This window comes from Pan paniscus, chromosome 8 (genome assembly GCF_029289425.2).
Source record: "Pan paniscus chromosome 8, NHGRI_mPanPan1-v2.0_pri, whole genome shotgun sequence".
In the NCBI taxonomy this organism is placed as follows: Eukaryota; Metazoa; Chordata; class Mammalia; order Primates; family Hominidae; genus Pan; species Pan paniscus.
In genome coordinates, this window is record NC_073257.2 from 62,906,977 (window position 1) to 62,934,376 (window position 27,400).

General features: G+C 44.2%; 1 protein-coding gene across 9 annotated transcripts in view; it reads right to left on the reverse strand.

The window, feature by feature from the left end:
- Window positions 1-26,931, reverse strand: part of SGMS1 (sphingomyelin synthase 1) — a 314,162-nt gene extending 287,231 nt beyond the window's left edge. For 3 of the 9 annotated variants that reach the window (XM_034930581.3, XM_034930582.3, XM_034930577.3), the window contains exon 1: window positions 25,750-26,534. The gene's annotated coding sequence lies outside the window, so the exon portion shown is untranslated. Of the gene's footprint in view, window positions 1-24,740; window positions 25,550-25,749; window positions 26,535-26,736 lie in introns of those variants that run through there. The other 6 variants (XM_055092814.1, XM_034930578.2, XM_063607401.1 and 3 more) reach the window with 4 other exon arrangements.
- Between the last annotated feature and the right edge of the window lie 469 nt (window positions 26,932-27,400).

Sequence of the window (27,400 nt, forward strand, 5' to 3'; positions counted from 1 at the left end):
AAAAAAGAAAAAAAAATTCACAGAAGTTGCTACAGACTGAATGCTTGTGCTCCCCTCCCCCGCTCCGCCCCACAAAATTCATATGTTGAAACCCTAGTCCCCAGTGTGATGGTATTCAGAGAGGACTCCTTTGGGAAGGTCATGAGCAGGGAGCCCTCATGATGGGATTAGTGCCCTTATCAGAAGAGACAGGACAGAGAGAGATGACTTCTCTCTCTGGATGTGAGGATACAGTAAGAAGGCATCCATCTATGAAGCCCAAGAAGGGCCCTCACCAGAACCCAATCATGCTAGCTGGCACCCTCGGACTTCAAGTTTGCAGAACTCTGAGAAATAAATGGCTGTTGTTTAAGCTACCCAAGCTATGGTATTCTTGTTACAGCAGCCCAAACTAACTAGGACAGAACTATACACTTCCAAAAAGTGAATTTTACTGAATTTTAAGTTTTTAAAATTTAAAAATTACTAAAAAGTAGCATTTAAAAATCATAGAAATAACTGATAGGTCTTGGTGAATGGCTGGATATCTGACAGTTGTGGAGAAGGGGTGAAATGTGAGGGTCATATAGCTCTGAAGTTCCTTGCCAAGGGAACAATCATGGGACAGGAGACCATCAGGAGTCAGGGTATCAGAAATAAACAGAGGCTCTAAGAAGTACTGAGGGTCAAGGACCTTGGTTTCCAGACTGATTTCACCAAATGAGTGACTCCATGAAATTATGCAAGCCACATCACCTCCCAGAGCCTTAGTTTACCTACCTCTAAAATGAACAATGAAGCATGTGATCTTGAAGGTCTTTTCCTGCAACAAACATTCTAAAGTCAATTTTTCAAAAGCTATTGAGTCTAGGAAGACAGCAAAACAAATAAGGAGAAATACCCAGCCAGGAAAAAAAAATAGTATACATCTGCACAAATATCACCAGAGAATAAAATAAAGTGAAACCATCAACATGTCTGAATGGTAAAGGGAGGTGATGAAAGTAGCCAATAGCAGAGAAAAGATAAGAGACCCAGAATACCACTCCACTGTATAATGGAAGCCAAGAGAAGAGAGCTTTCACAGGGGCTGGGGACAAGAGAGCTGGAATAACTCAAGAATCAAATGCTGAAACAGGCAAAAAGAATGAGGACTGATAAAACAACAAAACTATACAGATTTTCATGTGATCAACAGAGTGACTGCCAAAAAACAGTAACAAAAAAACAGTAACAAAAAACCTCCCATCAAAAACTTGCATGTTGTCTGCATATCTTGGTTGTGTCCTAACTGCTTTTGCCCTTGCATTTTCAGTCTCACTCTGCCTTCTTCATCTTTGCTGCTAAGAATATAGAATTTAATAAAACACGTAGGAACAGTTTCCCTGCAACAGCCCACTTCAGAGGCTGTAATTTTCAAAATTTAGAAATTCCTGGAAATTAAGAATATGACTGTTAAGTGCTGGGAGCCTTTTTTTTTTTACTTGTCCTACTTAAGTTTATTCAAAGACTCCAGAATTCTAGGAGAGAAGAAACCATTGCATTAACAGAATGGGATGTATACTTAAGAAGTACTTAACGTTAACTTAAGAAGCACTAAGAATGCCTGTAATCCCAGGACTGTGGGAAGCCGAGGTGGGCAGATCACGAGGTCAAGAGTTCGAGACCAGCCTGGCCAACACAGTGAAACCCTGTCTCTATTAAAAATACAAAAATTAGCTGGGCATGGTGGCACGTGCCTATAATCCCAGCTACTCAAGAGGCTGAGGCAAGAGAATTGCTTGAACCCAGGAGTCAGAGGTTGCAGTGAGCCAAGATTGCACCACTGCACCCCAGCCTGGGCGACAGACCAAGACTCTGTCTCAGAAAAAATTTTAAAAAAGAAAGAAAGAAAGAAGTACTAAGATTTTATTATTGTCACTTAGTCTGTCAGGCAGGGAAATAGCTTGAAGTCAACAATATTCCCAAACTGACCAACTGAAATGTGACAAATCCTTCATCTCTATCCAGAGTGGGCCTCAGGACACTATTTCACATGCTTCAAGCTATTTCAGCCAAGTGACCCCAAGGCGGCATATAACTCTGAGCACTTAACCAGAACCAGAGGATTGGGGAAATTAACAGTTACAAAGAATGCCCACATGCAAAGTTAACACAGAGTAAACTTTTCAAACACAATTACTTTTGCCAACTTTTCTTTCTGATGATTACATGTAAAAACATCAATTTCATATAACCTGGTTCTGCTGGTTATGAAAGAGGAGGGAAAAGAGAAGGGCACTTGCTTGGGCTTGAAGTCTGGTTTTTACCACTACCAATTTACTAACTTTGAGCAAATGTATTTACTCCTTTTTATCTCCTATTCTCCATCTACAAAATGGGGACAATCACATTCTCCATCTAGCACTCAGGCTATTAGTGACATGCCCAGATGAGATCATGTCTGTGGAAGCACTCAAGGAGAATGCAAATACAAATAGAAGGTGTTATTACTGCTATTCTATATGGGGGAAGGGGAATGAATATATTTTGAACACCCAATCACATCCCAGCTGCCTCTTTCAAGTCAACCATATGCTTCTCTCCCATCAACAGCTGGGCTGTTGAGCAGATGCCGAATTGATGGAGACAGAAAGGTGCTGAAAGAGAATGCTTCTGTTACCCAGCTTCAGTCCTCCTGGCTGGGTGAAGATAGAAAAGCCATTTCTTATCCATTTCTATTCCACTAACCTTTTTGAGAGTTTTCTATGTGTCAGACACCATGCTGGAGACTAAGAACACGTTAATTTTTGACAAAACAGGCTGTGTTCTCAAGCACATCCACTCTGGAAACCACTATGCAGAAATAGCCAAGAACCGAGTCTAGGAAGATGAGGACAAATCAGAGGAGAGAAGCAGGGGTGAGACAGTAGAGCAGCAAGGAACCACAAGGGACAGGAAGGCAGATGAGAGGGCATGACAATAAAAACCCATGTGTTCAACTAGGACTCTCAGGTCTTAACCCATGGGCCAAGGAACCACAGACACATTTTTAAGCAGGGACTAACATGATCATCCCTGCAGTTTAGAAAGAGGACTGTGACTACAGTTGGGAAGATGAAATGAAAAAGGGCAGCAAATGGGCAGCTGTAGCAGAAATCCAGGCACCAAGTGATAGGGGCTCAAGAATGAGCTAATAAAGAGGTAAAATGAACTTGCTTGGTGACTGGAAGGATGCAGGGGTAAGAGGAATTGTAGATGATTCCTTGGTTCTGTCTTGAGGACTAAGAGGATGTTGGACTTTTTCACAAGATACAGGAAGAAGTATGGATTTGGCAGGCAAGACAATTTCACATTTTACTTGTATCACTTGGTAAATGACCTCATGTAAAGGAAGTCACTTTGTACATTTGTGACCAACCAAAAAGTTTTAATTTTCTCTTCATTTAGCTGCCTGTTTCAAATTTCCATAGACAAGAGGACCACTTAAGACAGAATGGAATGGCTAGGCAAGAACTCACTTCCACACTCTTAACCTCTTGTAGCCAAAGTGAGAACATACCTGACATGAGAACTGAAGCTCAGAAAGGTTAAGTGGCTTACCCTAGGCCTTGCAGCCAATAAAAGAGGAATTAAATTTTAATCCAAGATGGTCTGCTTCCACAGCATCAGCTCTTCTTCTAGCATGCTATTCTGCTCCATTAAGTAAGGGCCTAACACTACTCATCAGATGTAGTACAGGTTGGATACCCTCTTTCCAAAATGCTTGGAACCAGAAGTATTTTGGATTTCAGGAATTTTTCTGATTTTGGATTATTTGCATATACCTAATGAGATATTTTGGGAATGGGACCCAAGTCTACCCATTAAATTCATTTATGTCTCCTATCCACCTTCTACACATAGCCTGAAGGTAATTTTATATGCAATATTTTTAATAACATTGTGCATGCAACAAAGTTTTGACTGTGTTTTGACTGCAACTCATCACATGAGGTCAGGTGTGAAATTTTCCACTTGTGGAGTCATATTAGTGCTCAAAAAGTTTTGGATTTTGGAGCATTGCAGATTTGGGATTTTCAGATTTGGGATGCTCAACCAATACCCGTTCTCTGGACACTTTATTCTTCTCCTGATACTCGCCTCTGATAACAGAGTTCAGGTAACTCTGAATCACCTTGTTTTAATCTCTCCAAACACTGTTCCCACTGCTGAGCTGTCAATCAATGATCCTGTCAGCCTAGAAAGCCCTGCCCCATCTCTGCTTCTTCAAGTTCATTCCAATGACTACTTCCAATAACCAGCCACTCTGTGGCTCTGCAAATGCAGGGAGAATGTTCTGCTTCCCACAGGAGCTACTTCTGAATTCACCTGTCCTACCTTATGTCACAGCATTTAAAGTTCTTTCAGGGTAGTCCTTATTTAACTCAGTCCTTATTTAACTAACACTTGTGTCACTGGCTGAACCAAGCATGATACTTCTCCCTGCTCAATATCTTTTTGTGTGTTATATCAGGGGAAGAAGGGAGAAGAAGGCTACTGGAGAAGATGCACAGTGTTTATTTGGAGCCTGCCTACTAAACACTTATCAGGCACTCTCCTAGGCATGAGAGGGCAATGACTGAGACAGCAAGGTCCCCGAACTTACACTGAAAATGTGATGTTTATTTTTCTAAATAAATAAATATGCACACATACATAAAGCAAACACATCAAAAAGTTAACATTTGATAAAACTGGAAGCTGGATATATATGCATTTATTGTATTATTCTCAGTAGTTTCCTGAACATTTAAAATATTTTAACAATAAAAAAATTTGTAATGAGAAGAAAATAAACATAAAGCTTCTACTCTCTGTGGAAAGAACTGCTTTGTCAGACTAACTTATTTCCAAAGTGCCAGGATAGAGAAAATTTTACAGTGATCTATTTTGTTTTTAACATCATGCTCCACAGAAGACAAAACAATCAGGAGAAAAGGTGAAAATGAACGAGTTTAGACAATGGAATTCAATTGAGCAACACAATGAGGTTCTCAGCCAGTCTAGGCTGTCTTCATTTCCAACTCCTTATCCTCTGCAATGTTAAATGATAAAATAAAATACCAGAAAAACATAACCACATTCTAAAACCTTTTGCCTCTGAAGAGGAAGCCCTAATAATAACCACTACCATTTTATTCTACATCTACAGTGTGCTGGGGTCTTACAAACATGATCCCTTAACAAACCTGTAGGATGAGCTTTTACAGATGAGGAAGTTAAGATTCAAACAACTTAAGTAATTTCCTCAACATCCACTGGTTCCATTGCTGGTGAGAGGCTGGAGCCCAGGCTGCGCACCACCAGGGCTGAACCGTGGGTAACAGAGCTAGCTTCCAAATCTCTCTCTGCCGAGAGTCAAACACCTTGGTTTTGTTTTCATTTAACCATGATGCACACCTCTCACTATCTGATACTCCTTCTCTTACTTATCGTAAACTTCTGGGCTCCCACAAAGGAGTGGATCTTACAGAGAAAGCAGTCTCTAGTAGTAAATTCAGTAAACTTAAAAAAAACACACACACAAAATCCAAGAAATCACAGTCTTGAGATACAGTATCAAAAACCGTACCTCCAAATGGTAACTCAAGGCAACAAAAAAATTGAGGGGTAAAAAAACTAAATTGCACAACACACTGCAGTCATCAAAGAAACACTGCATGATTGTTTTAAATTGAACAGCCTTAACCTCTGAAGGGACCTTAAAGCTGTAGTCAGCAACAAACCTGTGAAAAGAAAAAGAATTGGTAAAATCACTTTCTAATGTTATGTATCTTTAAACACTTGTGACTGTGAAGAGTGTACAAAATTTATCTTCCACATGTAGACAGAGGGGCAGGACAAGCTAGAGCATACATAAACAGGTTAAGATTTTATTATTTACTAAATTTTCAAAAATGTAGAATAACATTAAACTTGAAATATATGCCATTGTTTATTCTAGTAGGAGTTACATTAACCATTCTGGAAACAAAATATAGATCAGAAAATGAGAAAAGTCAGATTTAATCTAAACGTCAACATTTCTGACCCCTAGAGTTTATTCCTAAAATAGGGGCCTCAGTGCAAAAACGGCACTGTACACTTTCCTTTTCTATCACTTCCTCCTGCACAGTCTAAGCTCTGACGACAGCTCTCAGACGGTAAGGAAACTGCTGAGTCAAAACCACATAATCAGAGCCCTCCACCAGCTGGACCCTCATAAACCTGACACCCCACCCAAAAGAAAGCAAACTGGTCCCCCACATGAGCCTGCACGTAACAGGCTGCTCACCACCAGGGCTGAACCGTCGGTGAAATTTACATGTGCAACCCAAGCAGAGGTTCCAGGGACGGTGTCTAAAGAAGAACTATTAGGAAGATAAGAGAACCAGAACTGTAGAGAGTCACCAAAAATGCACAACATATAACAGACTCCAACAGCAAACAGGCAATTATTTGCCTAGACGTCTGATACAGTGCCAGGTTAGCTCACTACACTTGAAATTTTAACGGCACAAAAGAACCGCAATTATCTTTTTTTCCCAGAGACACATTTCTTTGATTACATCTTGCATGCTGAAATAAAAAATTTATTCAAACAGTTTCACGGTTATTCTTTGGAATGGAGTATTTGACTGATTGCCAAATGTATAAATTATATGACTAAGTATTAAACATGTGTGTTTACTTTGTTCCAGAGGTCACCTATTTAAATCAAGGACTTAAAAAGTCCTTGATTGATCAACTCCACAAAAAAGAAGAAGGATTATTTATCCCTATAAATCCACACATACACCCATCAGTAAAAAGATCAAGACAGACTCCAAAAAAATGACTAAAAACATCATACAAGAAATATAAATATAACACAATACACAATGCTGTCAGTAAACTCACCGATAAGCCTCCATCTTCAGATAGATCATGTGCCTTTAGAAAATGTGAGCAATGTAAACAAACAGATTTGACTGGCATTGTTTAAAACCACCAGTTAATCACATTTGATTTTTATCAGGCCTATAACGGTACAAAACATTTCACTTCTGTTACTACAAAACTGGAAGCTAATTTCAATTTCCTACATCTCCACAAAAAAGCACCTACAGACATGTCACTGCAAGATGCCCAGGCACCACAAAACCCCTGGACCACTGCATGGAGTCAGGGGGGAGCATACTGCTCTATATTCTCCATTGGGCCTCCCCTACCACCCAGATTTGGGAAAAAATACAAATTAAAATCAAGGGAGCTTGCTGTGCAAACACAGCCTGTAGCTCAGAACCTCAGCCCCACTTCCAAACAGAACGTCATCCATAAACAGAAATTCCAGAGCTGCCACAGTGAGACAGGCTCACAGAGAAGCATACCACTGAAATAAATCATATCTGCATATCCAGTGAGCATTTAACCAGCTCAGAGTGAACTAAGGAACCAAACACTACTGCCAGATTTTCCCTCCTAAGGTACTGACAAGTAAGAGCTATCAGAGCAAAAGATATGAAAACACCAGGCTGTTTTCCAACAACCCTGACAGGCCTTGCTCAAGGTTGCTGCCAAGTTTGCTGGTGAGACTGCTCTGAAGTATTGTGAAACCACACTCTTGACCTCAGGCAGTACTAATACCTTCAACTAAACACTGTTCAAAGTGGTGGGTGTGTTTATAACCGTAAAGGCAGAATTTCCTTGACCACACAGTGATAAGGCACCCTCTAATAAAACTGATCACAAGAAGGCACATATTTTTATTTTCCTTTTTATTTATACAAATGTATGGGGTACATGTGCAATTTTGTTACATGCATAGATTGCATAGTGGTCAGGTCAGGGCTTTTAGGGTATCCATCCCTCAAATAATATACATCATACTCATTAACCAATTTCTCCTCATCCTCCCCACTTCAATCCCCTCACCCTTCTGAGTCTCCATTATCTATTGTTCCACTCTCTACATTCATGACAAGGAACATATTTTAAGAGACACCTTATTTTCTTTTTTTTAAAAAGAGTCTCTTGAAAGATGTTTGTCTTGAACAAATATTTGTACACCTGTGTTCACAGCAGCACTAACCACAACAGCAAAAGATAGAAGTAACCCAAGTGTCCACTGACAGATGAATGGATAAACAAAATGTGGTATATCCATACCATGGAATATTAAAAAGGAAGGAAATTCTGACACATGCTACAATATGCGTGAACTCTGAAAACATTATGCTAAGTAAATCAAGCCAAATACTAAATAGTTCCACTTATATGAGGTACATAGTCAAATTCGCATATACAGAAAGTAGAACAGTGGTTTTCCAGGGGCTAGGGGTAAGAAACAATGGGAATGATTGTTTCATGGGCATAGAGTTTCAGCTTGGGATGAGGAAGTCATTCTGGAGATGGATGGTGGAGATGGCTGAACAACAATTTGAAGGTACTTAATGCCACTGAACTGTATACTTAAAAATTGTTAAAATGGTACATTTTGTGTATGTATATTTTACTATAATCAAAAAAGATGTTTGTACTTGTTTAAAGTATAGATTTGGAATGGTAGAAATATTTTAAAACTATAAAAATACAACATATATTTCTATGCATATTTAAGAATCTACCAAAATTGTCTTCAGCTTCCACACTTGGCGAAAATCTGACCTTCAGTCTCAGTCTGGAAAGCTAAAGAGCAGGATGCATTCTTCAAATGTCACTTCTGGCATCCTTGAACTGATGTATGATCAATGATTGCATCACTGTGTAAGTAAACATCACAACAGCATGACGTCAGTGATATGAACAAGGCATTATATTTGAATATCTGCTGTTAGTATCCAAAGACTCATTTTCAAATGTCGGTGAACATTCCAGATGTATTCTAGAATCTCCGGCATCCATTAGCAAACTATATGACACTCAAGATTTTGTCACGTGCTTACCAAAGATGTTCAAAGATGGAATGTCTGGTTATTATATAACAAAGCTCAGCTCTAGCATTGTACTTTTTTTTTTTTTTTTTTTGAGACAAGGTCTCACTCCATCACCCAGGCTGAAGTGCAGTGCCATAATCACAGCTCACTGCAGTCTCAACTTCTTGGGCTTAGGTGATCCTCCCACCTCAGCCTCCCAAGTAGCTGGGACTACAGATGCACACCACCACACCCAGGTAATTTTTTTTTTTTTTTTGGTAGAGATGGGGTTCTGCTATCTTGTCAAGGCTGGTCTCAAACTCCTTGGCTCAAACGATCCACCCACCTCGGCCTCCCAAAGTGCTAGGATTACATGTATGAGCCACTGTACCTGGCCTAGCATTGTACTTCGTGTATAACAGCATTGACATGGCAAGTCTACTAACAATATTAAAGAGCATGCTTACTAACAGTCAATGGTTGCTTGCAGGGAAAGCAGTCAATTGTTGAAAACTGAGGGTACCTTGAGAGGGCAAACATTTGTCACATATTACCTCTGCAAAGATTCTTCTGTCATTCTTCTCCAGGGAAGATATTGAAATTAGTGTGCAGGCAGTGAAAGCTAAGATGCAGATGGAGATTCCAAAACAGCTCTGTTATCTTGAAAGCCAATTTCATTTCTCTACAGCCACACTTTTAGAGCCAAAGCTTAAGGATGCATTTTTCTCTCAACTGGTTGTGTGAAGCAGCAAGTGAGTACAAAAATATCAGGGAAAAATGTGTAGAAGGACAACAATTTCACTTCTGCTTCTGAGATTATCCAGATATATTCTCCTTCAAACAGTGCACAAAGCTGGGGTTAGGAAATACTAAAATGAAACCACATCATCATTGCCAAGAAAATCTTCAGGTCCAGGAGTCACAGAGAAGACAAGTCAGTTATATGACAAAAGATTAATAAGTTGGAAAGAAACTACCACTCATATTGTATTACATGGACAGAGCCAGCAAAAATAATAATATAAAAACAAACTAAACAAATAAGTAAAGGCCTTGCTCCTCCCTCCTCTAAATCAGATCAAAGTCAACATCCACCCAGTATCACAAACATTAACAGCACTGATCGTATATGCTAAGAAATCAAGTCCCTGTACCACAATGCCAAATTATATTTTAATAACAAAACTGTAATAATGTTTATAAAATGTCAAACTTGTACTTGTATCCCAGAAGTCCATTCTAGGACAGCAAGATTTAGCTTTGGCAATACTATTCCTTTCAGCATTCCACCTTTCAGCATTTGGTCAAAATGTGCATTTGGTGAACATCTAATATTTATAGAAAATAGATCAGAGGGATATACACCAAAATGATAACAGCAGTTATCTATGTGTAATAGGGTTATTACTATTATTTTAACTTATACATTTTCTAAATAAAGGAGGAAGAGCAAGAGGGGAATAGGAAAAGGGTAAGAGGAGAAGAGGAGGAAGAGAAATAAGAAAAAGAAAAGTTGTCCTTGAAAGAAAACCCACTCTGGCTAAAAGGCTAGTGCAGAGCAGCCTTGGGCGGTCAGCACAGGCTGTACAACACAAGATTTCAGGGGACACTACTCAGTGCCCACTCCTCAAACACTGTGCTGAAGCCACCCCACCCTTACACCTCAGCCTCCCACAGTGCTGGGAGAGAAAAGAGGGTTTCAAGGAAGATAGTATTATCATCGAAACTTAATCAGTATGATATCTTTATTACTTAAAGCTTTTTAAAAAATCAGTAATTTCAAGTCAAAGATGTAGCCTAATAACAAGTACAGAGAAACACACCTGATATGACTATACAGGTGGCAAAATTGCCTGTGAAGGAGACATTCTTTTTGTAGTCTTCCTATGAATACAATCACCCCTCAGTAACTCAGGAGATTGGTTCCAGGACCTCCAGGGACACCAAATTCCATGGATGCTCAAGTCCATCATATAAGATGGCATGATATTTGCATATAACCTACACAAATCCTCCTGTATCCTTTAAGTCATCTCTAGATAATGTATAATACATAATACAATGTAAATGCTGGGTAAATAGTTGTTATGCTATAATTTTTTGTTTTTTGTTTTTTTGACACAGGGTCTCACTCTGTCGCCCAGTTTGGAGTACAGTGGTGCAACCTCTGCTCACTGAAGCCTCAACCTCCCAGGCTCAAGCAATCCTCCCACCTCAGTCTCCCTGGTATCTGGGACTACAGGTGTATGCCACCACGTCTAATTTTTGTAGAGACAGATTTTGCCACATTGCCTAGGCTGGTCTCGAACTCCCGGACTCAAGTGATCCACCAGCCTCAGCCTCCCAAAGTGCTGGGATTACAGACATGAGCCACCATGCCTGGGGGTATTTTTTTTTATTGCATTGTTATTTTTTGGCTTTTTCCCCAAATATTTTCAATCTATCTGATTGAATCTGTGGTTGCAGAACCCATGGATTATTTACAGAATTTTTTAATGACAGAGTCAGTATGACCTGACTCTTGCCTTGGTAGACTAAGACCTGTTGAGGACATATCTGTCTAGTTCATCACTGTGTCACCAGTACTCCACAGGGTACCTGGCCCATAGTAGGGCCCAACCAGTACCTTCTCAATAGTTATTTTTGTTTTTTTTTACAAAGGCATTACATACCTTTTTGCACATAACAATGCTTTCAGAACAACTTTCTTTATGACTGTTCTCAAGAGTTACCTAGTATTCCATTGTGTGGATATACATAATTTGTTTAACCAATCCCCTATATTTTAATATTACATTTCCAACTTTTCACTATGATAAAGAGCTCTGGGATGAATAATGACCTTGATTATTTCTTAAAATAAGTCCCTAAAAGTAGAATTGCTGGGTCAAAGAGTATGTGAGCATCTACGGTCTCACTCTTCAAAGCTACCCTCTAGACCCTTATCTTGAAGGCAGTAGTCATGAACTTTACTATTTAGGTAAGCTACTATGGACTTCTTAAGCAGAGCAATCTCCTAAAACAGGTACCTTTGGCATCAGCAGCCAAAGCTCCAGACCTATTTTCGGGACCCATCAGACACAGAAATCTGAGAAGCAGCAACTGCTCCTAGGGGCCTCTGTGCTCCTCCCAATGGCTCAACCTCCTCTTCTTGCTCAGTGGAAGACAGAAGCACATTGTAGCATCATACGCACCTCCCCGCCTTTGCTTCCACTAAGTCAAATGGTCTTTCAGTGATGCCAGCGGTATCATTTTGTTTCCCGTCCCACCCGTAAGACACAGAAACGTCAAGCCGCACAGAACTACAACAAGGCTGTCAGTGTGTGTCTGCCTCACCCCCTTTTACCTAGTCACTTCCCATTAGTTCCTCTAAAAAGAGAAAGATAGAAATATGAAGGAACTTTCCATGGCATAATTTTCACTTTTTATCCACTTACATAAAAAATAGGCCTTTTAAATACCTTCCTGGTGAATTTAATGAGAGTTTTAGATGCACTGTTCCCCAAAATACACTTAAATACATGGTGGCTTCAGGAAACCCATCCAGGGACCCCCAATAAGAACCTGTGGGCCACAGATAGGGCCTTGAAACGAATGAGCAAAATGAGGCTTCAGAAACTCCTGAGAGCGTTCTCATGATCCTGCCTGTTTCTAAAATCAAAGGGAGAGGGAAAGCCGGCCATGCTGAGGCCCCTATGGAAACCTGGAACACTGCCCAGCCAACTGCTTGGAACTTTGTAGAGCCTTTCAAAGTAACTCAGGTGTCACTACATGGACCACAGCAGTAAAGCAAATGTTAAATTACCAACCTTGTGAACAGGTGGCAGAGACATTCTGAGGCACAGGTGAGGTTTTGCCTCCTGACAACCCAAGATGCTACATATTTGCTTATTTGATTATTGTCGGTCTGACCCTTACCAAGAAAACTCCATACAGGCTGAGACTTTGCTTTGTTCACACCTGTATCCTGGCCTCGTTCAAAGTCAAAGCTGCCAGTCTCCACAATTCTGAAGGCTCAGGCTAGAGATGGAGGCCATCTACAAAGGCTTCCACAAAAAGCAATGGCATACAGGGGACATTCTGTGTACTTGGGTCTGGGGGTGTGTAGAGTGAACTAATAGCCAGGGGAATAATAGGGACAGGCTCTGGGATAAGACCAGGTAGAAACACAGAGGAAGGGACTATGCAGTCCACATGGTGAAAATCTCGACAACACATGGCCAGAAAACTGGGTACAGATAGTGCCTGTGCAATAGCCCATCTCACTTATGGTCCATCTAGTCAAATGAATGGTCAACACACCACCCAGGAGAGGAAAGGGAATCAACACACACTCTCTCTTACAGGAAATCTCAGGGTCACCCTCTGCTGCCACATCCCAAGGCCACCTCAACAACTGCAGAATGCAACCCTGTACTACTGTGGACACACGCCAAGGGTCTTCACACCACGACACTTGTGACCTAGTGGTTATTATCCCCATTTCACATGAGAAAGCCACTGCCCCAAAAGGATTTCAACCCAAGCCCACTGTTCTTCGTCACTCCTCAGCTGGCTTTCAAAATCAGGGCCCCTGGGTCCTTGCCTTCCCAGTTCCTGTTATCTAGAAGACCCTGGGTGTCCTGACATCTTACAAATGGCTCAGAAATTGCGTTACTACCTCACCAGTGTGCCTGGACAGCCAGCAGCATCTTTCCTCACTGCCCTCACCTACTCTGCCTCTGTCTCAGATGACCAGGACAGCCTGACTTGGGCTGAAGGCCGTGGGCCCTCTATACAGACTGTTTCTTTCACAATCCTCTTCTGGTCCCATGGCCTTTTCTCCAGCATCCCAAGCATCTCTGTTCTCCAGTCATCCTCCACCTGCCTGTGCACCCTCATCCCTGCCGCTGCCCCCTGCCTTTCCTCCACCCTTCCCTCTCCCCTCCTGGTTTCCTCAGGAGTAAAACATTCCTCTTCTCTGTTGGCCTCAGACACACTGGCACCCCCCATCCCCTTTTCCAACTCCTGCCTAAACTGTCAGCCTGTGTCTGTTAGGGGGAAAGAAGCTGTGGGCAAAGCCTGCCTTCCCACCCTATCTCCCTCCCAGTCCTGATTTCTCCTGCCTCTGCTGCTTTCACCCAGCCCCCTGCCAGTGGGTGGGTACCACTTCAGCTAGCCCTCCCCACCACTTCCTTAGGAGATAGTTTTCTTGAGGTTTGTTCTCTACCATCCTGCCCCAGGGCTTTTTTCTTCAATCCCTCCATCTCCATCTGTGACTATTGGGAACTCCCTTCCAAATTTAAGCATCTTCCACCTGCCAAGCTTAGCTGAGGATCCTCCACCCCTTAACCTGAGATTTGTTATAACATCCCGTCTTCATGGATTCACATAGAATACCTGCATGAAACTTTTAGAAGACTGAACATCCACATTTTGCTCCCTTAATGGAGACAGCCTGCCAGAAGGAATATCCATTACAACCTGGGAAATGCAAACAGCTTATTGCTATTTCTATAAAGTGGTCTGGACATGAAATTAAATAGGACTGGGGAAGGTAGTGCTGAAATCAGCTTCTTTTGTTAATGAATAATAAGCAGCTGGCGAAAAGGAGGAGTGGAGGGGAGAAAAAAGAAAACAAGGAACTGGAACCACTGAAAACACAAATGAAAGGGGAATTTCACACTTAGCCAAAAATTCAGGGAAAATAAAATAAAACTTTGTTTTTAATAGAGTCTTTCTTTTAAAAGTTGATTTATCTTAAAGATAGAAAGTCGTTAATCTTCTCCAGGTTTTACATTCCTAGCAGATAGCTAACATTTAGCCACTTTGTTGTTTGTTGTTGTTGTTGTTGTTGTTCTGAGACAGAGCCTCGCTCTGTCGCCCAGGCTGGAGTGCAGTGGCTTGATCGCGGCTCACTGCAGCCTCTGCTTCGTGGATTCAAGCAATTCTCCTGCCTCAGGCTCCTGAGTAGCTAGGATTACAGGCGTGCGCCTCCATGCCAGGCTAATTCTTGTATTTTTAGTAGAGATGGGGTTTCACCATGCTGGCCAGGCTGATCTCGAATTCCTGACCTCATAGCCACGTTTTTTAAAAACAAAGAAAGTAAACTCTTAAGTACTCTTGTAACTCCCCAAGTAGTTTTGAAGTGCAGTCCCAGCTCTGATTCTCCCTTTGGGGGCTGACCACTTATAGCACACATCTTCCTAGGCTTGTCTCTGCTGTCAGGATTATGTCACTAAAAATGGAAACCTCGTGTGGCTTTCAACCCTAAAACAAAAGAAAATAAAAACCAAAAAAAAATGCCACTTCTGGCTCCATCTAAACTGACCTATGGTATGGATTCCCTTCTATGCACTCTGCTGACACAGGGAACCTGGGCAGGTGACCTCTGTCCAGTCATCCCACCCCTGACCCAGGGAGGCTAGGTGTGCAGCTTTGATACTGTACTCACTACTTGGTGATGACATCATCTGTGGACATGTCTGTCTCCCCACTAATCCCTCAAAGACCCAGACCCCATCGCACTCATCTCTGTATCTCAAAGCTCACCAGGGAAACTGGCCCATAGGGGATTCTCAACACATATTTACTGCCACTGTCAACCCTGAGTTATAAAAAGACCAGACTGGAGAGTGTCTCCACACCTGAACAGGCCTCTCTAGCCTCTTCAGTCGGCCCCTGGCAATCCCCCCATCCTCTCTGCCCTGCCACATTCCCTCACCAAGCAAATGAGCTGTTACAGGCTGACAGGGTCACAGGAGAGTCCTGATAACTAGCACAGAGAAAAATCTAAACCAGTGTTTCTTCCCAAATACAACTTACTTGTATTGTTCACCTCCGAGTTCTTTCTAAATCCTGAGTTCCTACAAAATATTTAAATTCTAAAAGGTTTTCGTCCCAAGGTTTTATATATGTAACATTTTTTTCAAATAGGAAAAAATGTAGCCTGGATTGCAAGACAGAAAACTTCTGCTATAATAATAACTATTCATACTTCTTGAGAGCTTAATGTGTGTAGGTGCTGTACTAAGCTTGGTACACATTGTAGCTATGTGACCTCGTGGCAGCTGGAGGAAAGCTGTACAAAGCTCTTTTTTCCTACAAACACAGTTTTCTGCTATAATTAAACTAGGCAAATAAGATTATCTTCTGCCTCTCCACTGTCAGGTTATGTATCTCAATATACTTTTAATTTGTCTGTGCCTAAATTCCTCCATGGGGATAAGTGGTGAACAGGAAGTCTTTCTTTTTTTTTTTTGCCAATGGAAGGGGGAATGAAAAATAACAAAAATAAATGAGGCCATCTTCCTAAGATGGGATGTAATGATGGCACTCCAAGCTTCTAATGAGTGTTGACTTATATTTCCAAGTTTTCTCTCCACCTTGGGATCATCTCTCCTGAGCCATGCCAGAACCACTGGTGAGCAGGAAAAGCAAGTTTCTGCTCTGGACTGGCTCAGACACCCCTCTGCTGTCCTAGATAAACAGGACCACATGAGTTCAGTTTTTATTTCATGAGGCGGAAGGCACTTCCAATGTCTAAGTCTGAAATCATCCCACCTGACTGTAACTAGAAGTAGGAGCAGCTGGCTCCTCACTGACGTGGGCACTGCTGATGGCAGTGGTTGGCAAAGAGTGGTCCCCAGACCAGCAGCATGACAGCATCCAGGAACACATTAGACATGTCAACTGCCCACTGCCACCTGCCCCAAGCTCTTTGCCTCAGAAACTCTGGCAGAGGTGGGTCCCAGACCTGGGCGTTGTAAGCAGCCTTCAAGTGATTCTGATACACGCTGAAATCTGAGAGCCACTGGCTTCACCTGATAAACATCTGAGGTCATGGGAATGCCCTGCTGGGCTAACCTGTGTATTACAACGCTTTATGTAAAGGTACTGGCTCTCCACCAACAGTACCTACTTCTGTTATTTCTGCCACCTGGCAAAGGCCCCAAACACTAAACTCCAGGGCATTCTTTTTCCTACTTTCTTGGGCAAATTACTTCTGCCCCACTCTCTTTGTCCTCAAAAAAGGTATGATGACAATATCCATTTCATTGGGTCAAGGACTTAGAAAGTGTCTGGCATGCAGTTAGCCATCAACAAGTGTGAATCCCTGTGATTCCGACATCTCTGCCAAAAAGTCTAATCAGAACTAGGAATATAGCAAAATAAAATTCGCTTCCTGAATGCTTACCACCTGACTTTTTCTCCCCACTCAATTCCAGAGCCCTGAGTGAGGACATCCAGGAATGACAGAGAATGCACCTGGCTCCACTGTCTTTCAGCATTTACTTGTTCAGTCTGCAACCTGAGCGCCCACTGAATGCCTGCCGACATGTGGAAAAAGCCCACTCTATAAATTTGTACAGCCTCCAACCAGGTCTTTCCGGACAAAAGCCATCCAATTCTGGGGCATAAAGCCTCACACACCTCAAGAGAGGTACAGGAGGAACGTGATGAATATTAACAAAAGTTGTCATAATAACAGCTAACATTTATGTTGTGGTTATCATGCTAGGCATTCAGTACCTTATAAATGTTAATATAGTCCCCACAATAACCCTGTAAGATGGCTGCTGTTATGACACCTACCAGAGAGTTGGGGAAACTGAGGTGCAGAAGGTTTGCATAACCTGCCTAAGGTCCCACAGCTTCTACACGATGAGGCTGAGATCCAAACCCAGGGCCCAGGGTCAGGGCTCTTCACCACTGTACTATAAGACAGAGAGCTATTGCTTATCTAGGCATCTTCTAACTATTTATCACCAATCCCACAGCACTGATTTTGAGATACTTATGTTTGGGCACAATATCCACTGTCATGGGATTCAAGGCTGGGCCCTCAAGGCTCCCAACAGAAATGATAATTCTACTTGGTTTCTCCAGCACCTTCTCCCCTCCCTAAACTAGTTCCACCCAAGCCAAATCAAAACTTCACAGAGCAGAATTTCTCTCCTCTCATAACTCCCCTGGCACTGCACCACTTCACCTCTAATTATATACCATCTGTCACATAGAGTTCTCTAATTGTTTCTTGCATATTAGCCTTTTCTTCCCCAGTCGACTGTAAAATTCTTTGGAAGTACCCATATTTTTTGTGAAACCCAACAAAACTAGGCAGAAACATGGGCTTGCAAATGTAGTCTTAGAGAGTGTTACACATTCATTGGCTAGCTAATTCACTTTGCTTTTCTGACTCTTCTTTATTATCAACCCTTAAAAACAGACAAAAGTATTAAGTTTATGAGATTTATTTTATGTATTTTTTGAAACAGGGTCTTGCTCTGTTATTCAGGCTGGAGTACAGTGGCGTGGTCACAGCTCATCACAGCCTCAACCTCCAGGCTCGAACAAGCCTCCCACATCAGCCCCCCCGCCCCAAGTAGCTGGGACTACAGGTGCACACCACCACAACTGGCTAATTTTATGTATTTATGTATTTATTTATTTAGTAGAGACAGGGACTCACCGTGTTGCCCAGACTGGCCTCAAACTTCTGGGCTCAAGTGATCCTCCCACCTCGGCCTCCCAAAGTGTTGGGATTACAGGTGTGAACTACCATACCCAGCCAGTTTATGCTATTTAAAACCAGCATTAGGGGAGGTATTCCACCAACATAACCTAAGCAACAACTCTGTTTCAAGATCTGTACTCCAAGCATCTCCTACAATATCTTTTAAACCCTTCAGCAGCCTCCGTAAGGAGGGGGTGTTGTTATTCCAGTTTGAGGAAAGAGGAACCAGGGCCTACCAGGGGTGAGTAATTTCACCAATGTCATTACAGGTTGATAAATGAAGGAAGATTTTAAAAGATCTGTCCCAAAACACCTATTAGCCTCCCTCTAATGTGGAGACTAAGGTGCCAAGATTCAAATTATCCTCAAAGCAACCTTTATAAAAAATGTTATCATGACAGAGAAAATTTGAAGCTCTATTAAAAAGTCATTTTTAAAAAGATGAAATGATGACCATGTTCATGGACAGAATTACAATAAGACAGAAAATCTCACAATATTAGACAGAAAAATCATATTATATATTCAATGCAATGCCCATCACACTTTCCTAACTTTGTTGAGAACTTAATAAGCATTCCAAAATGCATATGGAAGTATAAAGATCCACAAATAACCAAGTCAAAGTATAAAGAAAAGTAGGGGCTCATTCTGCCATATAAAACACACTGCAATGCCATAATAAAAAAAAATTGGGGGGGCATAAAAACAGACAGATGACTGGTATCAGTATGTTGCAAGTAATGGGGACAGTTTCAGTTTGGGGTGATAAAAAATGTTCTGGAAATGCATAGTGGTGACAACAATGTAAATGTACTTGATGCCACTGAATTATACACTTAAAATAGTTAAATGATAAATTTTATGTTATGTGTATTTTATCATAATTTTAAAAGATTTTTAAAAATCAGTATGTTGAATGAAAGGAACCAGACACAAAATGGTACTATACTGTATGGTCCATTTACATAAAATTCTAGAAAACACAAACTAAACTACAGTGACAGCATATCAGTGGTTGCTTAAGTCCAGGGACAAAGGGATTACAAAGGGGCCCAAGGGCAATTTTGGGGTGATGGAAATGCTCTGTATCTTCACTGTGATGGTTTCACAGGTATGTACATCTGTCAAAAGTAATCAAGCTGTATACTTTGAATGGATTTAGTTTACCTATATAAGTTACAACTCTTATTTTTATTTATGTATTTATTTATTTATGAGACAGGGTCTCACTCTGTCACCCAGGATGGAGTGCAGTGGTGCAATCTGGGCTCACTGCAAACTCCGCCTCCTGAGCTCAAGCAATCCTCCCACCTCAGTCTCCCGAGTAGCTAGGACTATACCAATTAGCCAGGCTAATTTTTGTATTTTTTGTTCAGACAGGGTTTTGACCAGGCTGTTCTCTGTTCTTGAATTCCTGGGCTCAAGCAATCCACCTGCTTCAGCCTCTCAAAATGCTGGGATTACAGGTGTGAGCCACTGCACCTGGCCCTGGCTTAATTTTTTTTTTTTTTTTTTTTTGTAGAGACAGGGTCTCTCCATGTTGTCCAGGCTGGTCTTGAACTCCTGGACTCAAACAATCCTCCCACCTCAGTCTCCCAAAGTGCTGGGATTACAGGCATTGAGCCACCACGCTCAGCCTTAATAACTCTTAATAAAGTTGAAAAAGTAAACTAATATGTGTCTGTGGGAATCTGAGGTATGATAAAAGTGGCTCCACAAAACTATATGAAGGAAAGAATACACTGTTTAATAGATGATTTAGGAAAACTGTCTCACAGAATGGAAAGGAAAAAAATAATGTGAGATTCCTTTGTTTTCCCATATATGAAGATGAACCTCAAACAGAATAAAGCCCTCAATGTGAAAGGTAAAACTGGAAAGCTGACAGAATACAGAATATCTTTGTAATCTTGGGGTAAGGAAAAATATCTTATACTCTTAAAGTGCAACCTAAGGCAAAAATTAATGGACTGGGGCTATATCAAAACTAAAAATTTCTCAAAGTTACCATTGACAAAGTTGATAAACAGATGACAGGATGAGATTAACATCTAGAATATACCAAAAAAAATCTGCAAATCACCACATTAGGAAAAGCAAGTATAGCTAGTCAAAGAAATTATAATCACTAACGAATATATTAAAAGAGTTCAAATTTACTAAGAAATCATATAAGTTCACAAAAAGAAAACCCAATGAGATCCCACTTTACAGCCACCAAACATTGGTAAAACTAGAAAGTTGGTTAATAACAAATTTGAGTAAGAACGTGGGGAATCAGGAACCCTTGTGCACTGATGTGGAACAGAAAGCAGCTGAGCAACTCTGGAGAGTAATTTAGCAGTGTTTAGTAAAAACAGGTATGTTTGTACACCATTACTCAGCCATCCCACTCCTAAGTACATACCCTTAGAGCAGCGGTTCTCAAACTTTCCCATGTATCAGAATCTCCAACCTGGGCATGCTGAAACACAGTTCAGTATTTCTGATTCAGGAATTCTGGAATGTTAGGACCCAAGAATCTGTATTTCTAACAGTTCAGAGTTGATGCCGATGCTGCCAGGTGTGGACCATACTTTAAGAACCACTACCCTAGGGATATTCTCAACCAGAACATTAAGAAAATGCACACAGACCCAGCTACTCAGGAGGCTGAGGTAGGAGAGTCTCTTGAGCCTAAGAGGCAGAGGCTGCAGTGAGCCAAGATCATGCCACTGCACACCTGCCTGGGCGACAGACCGAGACTCTGTCTCAAAAAAAAGAAAAAAAAGAAAGAAAATGCATACAGGATGTTTGCTAGTGGTAGCAGGAGTGGAGGTGAGTTAAGCATCCATCATTAGGGAAATGGGTAAGTAAAAGTAGGAGACACATAAAAGACCAGCCCTACAAAGCAGCAGTCAAGGCAACGCACTAGATAAACCTGCACTAACAAGGATCTCACAAATAAAATGTTAAGGTTCTTCTGACTTTTATGAATGCCTGCAAATTTCCATAATAAAAAGCTCTAATGTTGAATAAAAAAAGAATGAAATCTATAGCACAGAACCACTTATGTAAATCAAAAACAAACAAAGTAACTCAACATCTTTAACAAAATACATACATATGCAAGAACATATCCTGCACTGGAGAGAAGGCTCCTCTGGGGGAGAGGGGCCTGGGGGGTGGTGGGAGGGGAATGAAGGAGAAAAACGTAAAACAAGCAAGGGGCTTTTGCACAGTGAGAGGATCCTGTGCCAAGAACTGGAATGTGAGCTCAGCTCTCAGCACCAGAAGTCTAAAAGGTAAATCACCCAAATTATCTAAATCTCCACTCACCTGTCTGTACGTATAATGGTTGCTTCAGTTAAAGCCCTTGTGGCTTTACATCATTAAGGGAGTAGATCAGCTTGTCACTGAGAGTGGAGGGGAATCTTTCTCAATACAAGCTTGGGGTGATTTCAGGCCCCCAAAATCAAACCTGCTACTGAGCCCTGGATTTTCCCTTTGACATATTAGTTTAAAAAGACACTGGTGCTCTTGGCTTTTGGCAGAGTGTGTGTGTCTCTTTCTCTGTGTCTTTCTCTTCGGTGTCCGTGTGAGTCTCTGTGTCTGTGGATCTGTGTGCGACTGTCTGTGTGTGATGTGTTTATCTGTGGAGATGGAGGACTGGGAGAACAGCAAAGCATTCCAGCAGGGCCTGAGCCACACTTATTCATCAGCACCATTCAATGCAGCTTTACTGAATCCAGAAGTCAGTTATAAAACCAAGCTACCTTCCTGGGGCTCCGCCCACCCTTCTCTTTCCCTTTCTTCACTCTCTCCTCCCTGACATCCAATGCTGCCTCCCAACTCCCACATCCAAGTGGGCTGATCCAAAATAAGGTCCTCTTGTGACTGGGTAGCTTAATGGAGGTAACAACCTTTACAGGGATGCTCTTAGAGAGGAGAAATAGCCATTTATATTCCTGACCAAAAGCCTTTAATAGGAAAGCCAAAAATCTTGAAGACCAGCATGTCATAAAAGTTCCTCCAGAAGAGACTGTTATGGCTATAGCTACCATCCAAAAAAGGCATAGCCATCTATAACATGTTATGCCCCCACAAGGACACAAGAGCCACTGAATAGTTTGCCATATGAAGTGGTGGGAAAGTGTATATGGCAATCAAAGAATAAAAATCACCATTGATCAAATTTGTGTGAGAAAATGCAACAGATTCTTCTGACAGGATTGCTTTAAAAAGCAAGCTCATGCCAAGAAAGTACATCTTTAGGAGAAGAAGAAATACCTAAACAATTGGAGGAAGGAACAGACAGTGATGGTAAAGAGCAGAATGAACTGGCAGCACACTCATGCCTCCCTCCTAAAGACCAGGGCATTGATACCTGTGTGCAAACAATCCAGAATTTTTATTCCCAAAATACTCTTTCAGCTTTTCTATAGCAGCACTTTTCAGAGTTTTCCTGAAATGTTAGGTATAAAATGAAGTTTTCTAAGCTAAAGCATTTGACATCCAACAGGAGCACTTTTTAGTTAAAAATAATAATAATAATAATAATAATAATAATAATAATAATACTGCTAGGTGCAGTGACTCACACCTGTAATCCCAGCAGTTTGAGAGGCCAAGGCGAGAGGATTACTTGAGCCCAGGAGTTTGGGACCAGCCTGGGCAACATAACAAAACCCTATCTCTATAAAAAAGTAGCTGGGCTTAGTGGTGCGTGCGTGTAGTCCCAGCTACTCGGGAGGCTGAGGTAAGAGAATCCCCTGAGCCTGGAGAGTTCAAAGCTACAGTGAGCCGGGATTGTACCACTGCACTCCATCCTGGGTGACAGAATAAAACCCTGTCTCAAAAGAAAAACAAACAAAAAAAAACTGATGGCTATACTTAGGAGTCAGGAGTCCGTTTGGTTTTCATGACGTATGTTAAGAAAGCACACCATTTCTCTAGCTGAAATGTAGGATCTGCCCCAAGTTTGAAAATTAATAAATTTAACCAGAAAAGTAAAAGAATCAAGTTTTCAAGCTAAAATTGAATGTTTATGGTCAACCCAGCAATCATGTCTTATGAAAACATAAATATTCTTTAAATGTCAATGTGCAAAGGTATTGATGCATATATTTTACTCTAACCATATTAATACAGACTTAAAAATAGATGATGAACATGGTAAATACTGGTAAACTCTTCTGTTATGAAGAATTTTTAAAATTTCAGCTGCAGAGGCATGTATTGAATACAAGTTAGACACTGTGCAAGATGCTAGAAATCCTCCAATGAGTAAGATACTGGTTTAATAACCGTGTCCCTCTGATGTCAATTTAATACATCTCTGGAGTTAATGTCTTTTATTAAAAAGTTTCCAGAAATTTCAAATAGCTCACTATCATCACTGAAGAGTTGCAGAAATGTATCTTATTATTTTACTAAAAACATAAATTTCTATTCTGTGAAGCAGAAATGGAAGGAAAGGCCACTTCACTGTTTTTACATATCACTGTCACTTTCTGCAGAGTAACTACTTAAACTGCATGGCGGCAGCAGCCACCCCCCTGCTACCCAGCAGGTCACAGAGATGCAGAGACTCAAAAACATGCTATATATTGCTGTATATTTTAAGAGGCGCAGTAAGGAAACTCGAAATACCAGGGCCTCCAGAGCTAAACAGGAAGCAAGATAAGACAAGTGAGCTGCCACAGGCAGAAGGCAGCACCTGGAGGTTCCCCCAAAGCTGGCGCCTCCGACAGCAGGCACAGGCTGCTGCTTGCTTGCTTGCTTGCTTGCTTGCTTGCTTCTTTGCTTGGCCACGGCATGTCTTCAGAGCTGGAAGGCTGCCACCTGCTGAATCACCAAACATCCCTGGGCTTCCCTTGGAGCACTGACCACACAGGCACCCATCCCCCGCAGCCTTCGCCCGTGGACGTTTCACACCCCGACCAATGAAACGCCCCGCCCTCTCCCCTTCTGCACAGGCCAAAACAGCCGCCAACCCCTTTCCATCTGGGCAGCTCTAGGCAACACCCATCGCGTAGTCCTACGTCACCAGTCCCACTCCTCTCCTTCGGCCCACTCAGTCCCCCCTGAATGTTTCAACCCCCAGTGCCAGGAAGCGTGGGGAGTTCACAGCACAGCACATCAGACATTCGCCACTTCCACATCCAGGGAGCCAACTAGAAACATCCCCAAACCTAAAAGCAAAATAACCTGTCCAAACAGCTTTAAAGGTCCAGGAAGGTAAATGTCAAGGGAGCTAAAATAGTCGACAGGCCCCAGAACATAGAAAATAAACTTCCCTTTCAGAAAGCAGCCTTCACTTGGTTTCGTAAGCGTGTACCGCTGAAGTCTGTACTGTTTGAAGGTGAAAAGAAACATCTGAGAAGCACCTGCCTGGATTCTCTTCGCTCCCTCCGGCCATGACAACCCTTATCCCGATTTCTACTTCGCGGCACCAAAGAGGAAAGCAGCATTCACCAGAACGCTCCAGGCTGAATCCGTTAGCTGGACTAGGGCACTCTATCCGGCCCACGGGAGGACGCCACAAGCCCGAGTTCGGGTTAAGACGGTGGGAGAGGCAGCCGCTGCTGCTGCTGTTTTGCCCTTGACACGTCGCTGGGGGATAGTGCAGACCCCCTCTGTCACGGAAAAGCGGCGTCCTGGAGAGACTGTCCAGTTCTGGGCTGCGCCGATGCCCCTCCAGGCCTCGCCCCTAAACGTCCCCGCCCCGCGGGGGCAGCCCTGCGGGGTCTCAGAGCCGCCCGCGAGCCTGGCGGGCTGTTACGCGGCCTGGAGAGAAGGGGAGCGCTCCTCGGGGAGGGGGGTCCCACCTGTTTTGTAGTCAGGGGGCATCGAGGGGCTACGGTGGGGGGATCCCGAAATAGTGGGCGCCTGGCCGGCTGCGATCTGGCCCGAAGGTACCAACTGTCACACCGCCACCTAGGCTGTGGGGGTGGAGCCGTGATTGGAGTCGGCCCCTGGGGGGGGTCTCCGGACCCCGGGCGGGCTACTGCCCAAAGGCTCCCCGCCTCCCGATCGCCCCAATCCGACACCAGGCAGCCTTCCAGCCCGCACGCAGTAGCTCTGAAAAGGTGCGCACTGACGCCTCCTCCTTCCTCCCCGCCCCAACTTAGCCGGGGAGCCCCGCCGGCGGCCCGCCCCCTCCGAGCCCGGATCCCGGCCGCCGGACCTCCCCGCTGTGCCCACCCACGGGGAGCAGCAGCTCTGGAGGACTGCCCGCCAGGTACGCGCGCGGCACCGCGCGGGCTGCGCTCACGCCCCCTCGCCCCAGGGCAGCCCGCCCGCTGCTCCCCAGCATAAGGCCGGGCCCGCGAGACAGGTGTCCGATCGGCCCCCGCAACTGTGAGGCCGGCTGTCTGTCCCGGCCCCACGACTCACTTGCACTGGAGTCACGGCAGCCGCCGGAATTCCGCTCGCGGAGCCCCCCGCCGCGGAATGAAATCCGGGGCAGGGCAGCGTCGGGGCTCCGCACCCCAATCGCGCTCTCCGACCGGCTCCCTAGGCGCGAGGGGAGAGCAGTCAGCCCGGGCCGGTCCTTCTCACTCCCGACCTGCCCGCCGCCTGCCGCCCGCAGCCGCTGCCCCGCTGGTGCGAACGCTTTCGACTTGCCACCGCGAGCTTCCCAGGCTGCCGAGCATGCCCAGTCCGCTGCCCGAGCCGGCCCGGCTTCCCGCGCGACGCGACTCCGTTCCTCCGGGTGTTCACTGCGGCCGGGGGGGGCGGGCCGGCCGGGCGGGGTCCGCGGGGGGCTCCTCCCGGGACCGAGCGGGACCCCGAACCAAGGGACAGTCGCAGTTTGGGCCCCTTGAATTTTACTTTCAAGTAATGGGAAACTGAGGAGGCGGGCGCTTTCCCCAGCGTTTTTAGGGGCCCACTAAGTAAGGCCTGGCGGGAGCCAGATTTTACAATCAGGGACGGTAAATCCCTTGGGGCAGGGCCGGAGACCGGAGCCGCTAGAGCTGGTCACAAAGCAGGGAACGCAAACTCAGCCTGCTGGAAGCCAGGCACGAGTTTGCGAACTACTACTGGATTCTTTTTCCCACCAAGCCCAAGGGCTGCGACACTTGGGATTAATGCCCAATGGATCATTCATAGGAAACGGCCGACCTGACTATTCGGCCCATTTTCAAACCTCTAACCATAGACTCTCATCTTTCTCCCACAACAGAAAAAAAAAGCCTCGGGCGACGCCTGGGAGCGCGACGGTGGCGCAAGAGATCTAACCGCGCGAGGTGAAAACTCCGACTGCGTCAGAGCCGCCCCGCCCCGCCTGGGCCCCACCTTCCGCCGCCCCTCCGAGCTGCGGCGAAAACCCGGAGAGCGGCTAGGCCGGGGTCGGAGCCCGCGCATGCCCAGTAGCCCCACCTGGTGCAAGTCGCCTGAAGGAAGGTTTTCCTCTGCTCCCCGAGCGGAGCCCCAGCGCCCAAGTTAGGATGGACAGCGGGGAGAGCTGACCTTCCCGCCCCGATGCCCGCCGTCCCTGGCCGGCCCGCGCCGCACCTCGGTGGCCTAGAGGCAGCCCGAGGCCGTGCCTCCCGCGGGGTCGGGGACTTGGCGAGCGGGGGAAGAGGCGCGCGACGGGCCCGGCGTGACACGTGACTGTCCGCGGCGCTCCGGGCAGCCATCTTCCGCCCGGCCATCGGGCCGCGGGCGCTCGGAACAGACCTGGGAGCTGGCGGGACCGTCCTCCCCCGCCACGCCCTCCCATCGGGCTTTGGGCGCCGGACTCTGGCCACCGCTCGGCACCTGCCTCCGCCTCGCCTTGGGGTATAGGAGTCCTGTACCGACCCCTGGCTTGCCCAGAGGACAGGTTCTCGCCCGGGCCAGAAGCAAACTGCGGCGAAATCGAGACAACAGCACTCAGGTGGCGGAGGGTCCCCGCTTTTCCCCAGAGGCGGAAGTTGGCGAGGGAGTCCTCTTCCGTTATCCAGCGAGAGCGCTGCTCTGGCTGCCTCCCGGTTCTAACCTAGTCCCTGCAGAGGAGTGATGTACCGGCAGGGACATTGGACAGAGGCCGTGCTCTTCCCTG